This window comes from Eulemur rufifrons, chromosome 19, assembly GCF_041146395.1.
Source record: "Eulemur rufifrons isolate Redbay chromosome 19, OSU_ERuf_1, whole genome shotgun sequence".
Taxonomy (NCBI): Eukaryota; Metazoa; Chordata; class Mammalia; order Primates; family Lemuridae; genus Eulemur; species Eulemur rufifrons.
The window spans coordinates 8340340-8346339 of NC_091001.1; the positions used below are offsets into that span (position 1 = coordinate 8340340).

The 6000-nt window shown below is 45.5% G+C and overlaps 1 protein-coding gene across 1 annotated transcript in view; it reads right to left on the minus strand.

Annotated features, from left to right (window-relative positions):
- Nucleotides 1–5630, minus strand: part of KLF3 (KLF transcription factor 3) — a 34429-nt gene extending 28799 nt beyond the window's left edge. Inside the window, exon 1 of the mRNA XM_069494069.1 lies at nucleotides 5503–5630. The gene's annotated coding sequence lies outside the window, so the exon portion shown is untranslated. The remainder of the gene's footprint in view (nucleotides 1–5502) is intronic.
- Between the last annotated feature and the right edge of the window lie 370 nt (nucleotides 5631–6000).

The window sequence follows — 6000 nt, forward strand, 5'->3', positions numbered from 1 at the left end:
TTGGGCCAAACCCCACTGATCTGGGCTGAGACTACCTCTGGGCCATCCTGGCGGGATCCCCAAGCCTCCCAGAGATTGGCAACCATCTTGAGTATATCAGACTAGGCTGGGCACTCCTGGGTCCTCCTGCAAGAGGGCTGCCTCAGGGAGCACCCACTTCCTGGAAATGAGGGTACGGGGCAGACCCAGCGGTTAAACTAAATGCATGGGCTGGAGGCAGCTTAACTTGCTCCATTCTAACTCCAGCCCCCCTTAATAATTAGATGGAGAAATGATAATGGATTCAGCCTGCCAACACAATGGAGTGAGTTTCAAAAACCTCCAGGAACCTGTTTTGCTAAAGAAAGAACTTTACTATAAACCCTCCGACCTGGGGATAACAAAACATACAGATGATTTTTTAAACGTTCCATTGAATATGGCAGCACTTCAGAATCAGTACAGGGCCAGTGGAGAGGATAGTTTTTTACTTAGGGAGAAATCAGTCCTAGTTCTGGCTCTGAAACTGTTTGTCTACAGCATTGTGCCTCTTTTATTACTACTAAATTTCAAGGAAGGAGAGTTTGAGTTGGGGGAAGAAAAAGCAGGGCCACCCCCTTTAGACAATGCTCTCCCTTATCAGGGCAGACTGCTGTCTGGTTTCCTGTCTCCAGCCCTGGCATGACTGCTTAAGATGAGAAACGGAGTCTAAGAAAGGGACAGGTCAGGCTTGAAAATGAGAATGCTAACGACCATCATAATCCTCTTCCAACTGGTTGGAAGAATATCACATATTAGCAAACCTGATAACAATTGTTTTAAGACTCTAGAGATTTTTTTTTTAAAGATAGAACCAATGACAAATGAAGCACTTCAGAAAAAAATCTGATTTCCAGAATAATGTATTTTCTAGTTATTTAAAGGACAAGGCTGCTTATATTTTTGTTTTTTTAAAACAAAACTGGGTGTAAAACCAGTAAGAAATGCTGCCCAAGAAAGCTGTCATTTTATAGCAAAAATGTTGACTGGGAAATACCAAGAAGGCAAGCATCAAAAGGGAAGATAGATACAATGAGACCGAATTAGGAATCATGGTTTATATAGTCAAGAGATAAAACTATTTTTCTCATTTTTTGGTAATTATAGAAACTATAAGATAGCATAATTTTCCTCAACTATTTAGCTTAGCATCTAAAAGCTTGCACAATTTTTTTTATGCTGGAATATATTAGATCCTAATCATCTCTATTACCCACTTCCGTCTCCCCACAAAAAGGGGAGGGGAGAATTTGGAGAAAGCCAAATAAAGACTCTGTTTACCAAGTCTACTTGGACTGTTAACAAACTTTGGAACTAAAACAAAAAAACCTGCTTCAATTTGGGTTACTTAAGAATTTAAGTTTAAAGGCCTCTTGTCCTACGAGTCAGCTTAATATTTCAAGTTGCTCTTCCCAGAAGGGACAGGAAAAATCTCGAGACTTTCCAAAACTCCCATCTTTTCTCAAGAAAAGTTATCAGTAACCAATTATTTGATTCTAGTACCTTCATATCAATGTTTTACACTTTCCTTTTATATATAAAGAAAGAATGTGACATTTAAAACCAAAGTACTATTATTATCAATTTTTAAGAGTTTAGGCCTAATTTGCTGCTTCAGCAACTCTTTGAATTCCATTAGAGACACTGTAGATGATTCCTTTAGATTTTAAAGAAAATCCCCAAATAAGTTTAGAAAAGAAACTTGACATAAGTTTTCTTTTTCAATAATTTCTTTAAAACTTAAGTTTCTTCAAGAAGAGAAAAATAATTTGTTAAAGTAGGTTTTAAGTAGTTACCCAGAAATTCATTAACTTACAACTGACAGAATACTAAAAAAAAAATGGAATTATGAAAAAAATTGTTATTGAAAAAAAGAGCAAGAGCATTTTCCTTCTGTTTTCAAAATATAAGATTAAAAATTTCCAAACTATCACTAAATGAATTTGTTATTGCCAGTTCTCCTTTTCTTTGAGCTTTTTATTCATAAAAACAGTTGGGAAATCAGATCTAGAATACTGTACAGTGAAATATTTGTCCTTAAAAACAAATAATCCTGGGACCTTCCCATTATGTCTTAAGCTTTGCTTCAGTTATTTTCCTGAAGATTTTTCCTTCAAAACATAAGTAAGACTTTCAACTCAGCCCAGGCTACCAAGCCTGCTTAAATTCTGCATCCCCAGAAGCTGCCTAGAGTGGTATGTGTTAAACGTGAACAAGGGGAGGGCCACATCTTTCAGGTAATGCTAGGTCTTCCAACCTGTAAGGTGTTAATCCTGATCCAAAATTGACAGCTTCAGGGCAAAATGCCTATCTTAAAACAAATACACTATCCACCTCAACACTAGAATTACAAACAAAAACAACCTCCTTTGGATTTCTTTGCCAATATGCACTGAAATTTCTCAAAACCACAATCTGGCAATGAGAAATTTAAAAAAGGTAAAAGCATTTATTCACTCTCATGAACGCAGTGGAGCAAAGGGTGTACGTAAAAAGGTTAACTGACTTCTCATTATGACATAACACAGGCATCTTGAGCAATAGCAAGTGTGTAGAGACATGATAACTCCCTGGGTGGGGATACGGAGTTTAGGGGCAGGGACCACGGCCTGGTCTGGGCTACTGATCTACCAGAAAACAGCCTGAAACAGGAAAGAGCACACATATGCCACTTGGAATGTATGACGCAAACCCCAGCCTTGAAACAAAGAACAGGAAACAGCTCTGCTGGCTGTGCTGGAGAGAAAGCACAGAGAAACATTTAGCCGGCCCTCCCTGACCCTATATTCATGAGCAGCTGGAGTTTTTTAAGACAACAACAGGGGGGTGGAGGTGTTTGTTCTATGGGTGTGAATAATAACACCAGCTTTATACAGGGGACCTGCCCTATTTACAAATAGGAACTGCCACATACAGTAAACATCATAAGTGAAATGTGATTTTATCATATTCAAGCAGGGGAGAACTTCCTAATGAACACCAGCCTCCCTCCTGATTCCTTTTGTCTCCTTCTGCCCCATCCCAGTGGCTAGTCTCTAGCTCTGATCAAATTCCAGATTAGGATAAAGATTATCATTTAGCCTCAGTACGTGGTGAAGAAAATGAAGATAGAGCACTGCTGCTAAGAATTCAGATTACAATTCGGTTACTCCACACAACTAAAATTGGACCAATTTTTAAGCCTCCTTCGGTCACAGAACTAAATTCCAAGACACAGACTATGGGACATCTAGAGTACCCAGAATGTTCACTGTCTTTTTCAAATGCAGTTCTAGGCATTTTGTACAGAGCTTCTCAACTGTTCTTCTTATACACACACATCTACAGAATTTCACCTTTTGAGAATGTGGTTCTGTTCCTGACATTTCATTTAATCCAAAATTGTTATACAATCTGTAGAGTACCAATTTTTTACAAGATATTCTAAAATATCTGTTTTTCCTTTAGGTATTTTTAAGGTAGTAAAGTCCATTCATAGTCCCTTTCCCATTATTTCTCTTTACTTTGTTAGCCAGGACGGTTTAACTCAGGTTTACATTATCACTGATTGAAGAACATAGACATTACTACAGGTAAAAAAAAAAAAAAAAAAAAAAGAAAGAAAAAAAGCCATCACTGTGCTCATAGCAACAAGATGACTGACTGGGTTTTAATTTAGAAACTTTGCAGTGAAGAAAACAATAGCTTTCTCCAAAGCTCCGTTGTTGTTTTATATCTGACAAGGTTTTGTGGTCTAAGCAGCTACTTTTCTTTGTTATGCTCACATTGAGATTTTTATACTTGCATTCTCCTTCATGCAAGCCAAATTGTTCTCACAGTGTATCTTCATTGACTTACCAATAACACATTAGGTTTCTTCCCTCTAATAGTTCTGCAGCAAACCCTACTGACTGTAGAAATGAAATCAGTTTCTCCAGGGAGTTTAAATTAATCAAACATCTTCTTTCAGGTTTCTACTAACAGTCTACGGTCAGCTAACATGCTTCATGTTTCAAGCCAGAAAAAATCATTTGTGGACCCTTTCTTTAAACAATACTACTAACTTGAAACATTTTTGAGATGTTAATGCTATCATTTTTTCCTCTAAAAACAAGTCTTCCCTAGGGTTAGGCAGATTATCAACCAGATGAATTTCTCTCATAAAAATGCTCCTCAAATGCATGCATAAAGCGCTCAGAAAAGGGCAGCACAAAATTGCTGTGTGGAAAAACCTGTAATAAACAACCGGCCTATTCCCCACTTGATTTTGCTTAATAATTACAGATACTAAATCTAAATTTAGTCAGACTTCCACTTCATGCTTTCCCCCATATAACAGACTTTTTTGAGAATATCATCAATGTATGTAAATTGTCTTGGGTGATATTAATGGAAAAGTAATTCTGAGTTGGTATAAAATTCAGTGGTTCAGTGTAAAATGTTTATTTTAGTGAAATACAAGAAGGTGAACAATTTCCAATTTCTGTCTAACTTTACTTATTAAAAACAAGTCCCACGAACATACTTCATCGAGTATTACTGTACACTGCTGTAAAATTTAAAGCAGAGAAGTGTTTCTCCCTGTTATCTGCCCCCTAAATGGATATGACAATTCCAGGTCTTATCTGCCACCTCTAAGCAAGCCATTCTGAAATGTTAGGTAGATCCCACCGGTCCTGGTCCAGGGATCTGCCCCTCGGTCCCACCAGGCTGGTCTGGAGGCAGCTGCCTAAGGCACTCTCCGCCTCCAGCCGCGCTGCAATCCCAGCTCCAGGCTCTGCAGCAGGTTCTCTCCGTGCCCCCAGGAGGACCCTCCAAACCCGGCCAGCTCTTCCTCCTGCCCCCAAAGATCCAGACGCCCTGGCAGCTCCTGGGCTCCAGGATCGGGAGTGGGATGCTGCCTCCAATCCTAGTTGCCCCAAGTTTCTTCCCGGAGAGCCCAGGAGTCTGCTCCAAGTTGTCTCAGCTGGGCGAGCAGCTGCGCGCCCTGTCCGGGGAGGGGGCGGCGGGGGGCGGGGAGGGGCAGAAGCCCCGGAGGCGAGGGGGGTGCGGAGGGGAGGAGCAGGAACGCGCGGCCTCGGCGCTACCTTTTTCCAAACGCTGCCACACGCGCAGAGCACCGAGATTTCTAGGGCTTTGGAGGGAGTCGCGAGCGGGCGGGCGGAGGCCAGGGACCACACAGGTGAGCCCCGCCCGCGCCCTCCCCGGGGCCGCGGCGGGCGCTGCCGGCCCCGCTCCCCCCGCCCCGGGGCCGCTCGGCGTCTCCTCAACCCCACGCTCCCGACCGCGCACCCCGGGCCCCCTCCCCCTCGCCGCCTCTCCGCCCCCAGCCCGGCCGCGAGGGGCGGCCGCACTTTCCCAAGCCCGCAGGCGCCCCCCCGCCCCCGCGCGGCACCCCCAGCCATTCCCAGCGCCCTCCCCGAGGAAAAAATGAAACCAGACAGGCCGAAAAGGGGGGCGACAGGAGTCCGGGCGAACAAGAGAGGTGAGGGAGAGGGGACTTACTTTGCGAGGCGCGGCGCTGAGCGCGGCCGACGAGAGATAAAGGCCGGGACGCGGCTGCCTTGAGCCCCGCGAGTGCAGCAATGTCAGCGCTCCGGTCCGGGCGGCGGCGGCCGCAGGGCGCGGGTGCCGGGACGGGGACAGGCGCGCGTGCGGCGGGCGCGGCGCGGTTCGGCTCGGCGGACGCTCGCGCTGCGCTCCGGCTCGGCCCCGGCTCCGCGCGGCTCCGCTCCTGGCTCCCCTCTGGCTCCTGGCACCAACTCCGGGCAGTCACATGACGCCGGCGCCGCTCGCTCTGCGAGCCTCCCGGGGCTGGCGGGGTAAGTAGAGGCTGGGACCCGGGGTGGGAGGGTCAGGGAGGGGAGAGCGAGCCGCCGCGGCCGCCCGGGCTGGGCGCGTCCCCACCCACTTGGGTGGAGGCAGCCGCCGGAGGGGTCGGCCGAGTCACTCGCGCAAACACGCACCCCGCCCTGCGCCCTTCCCCCGCCACCCCCGCCTCCC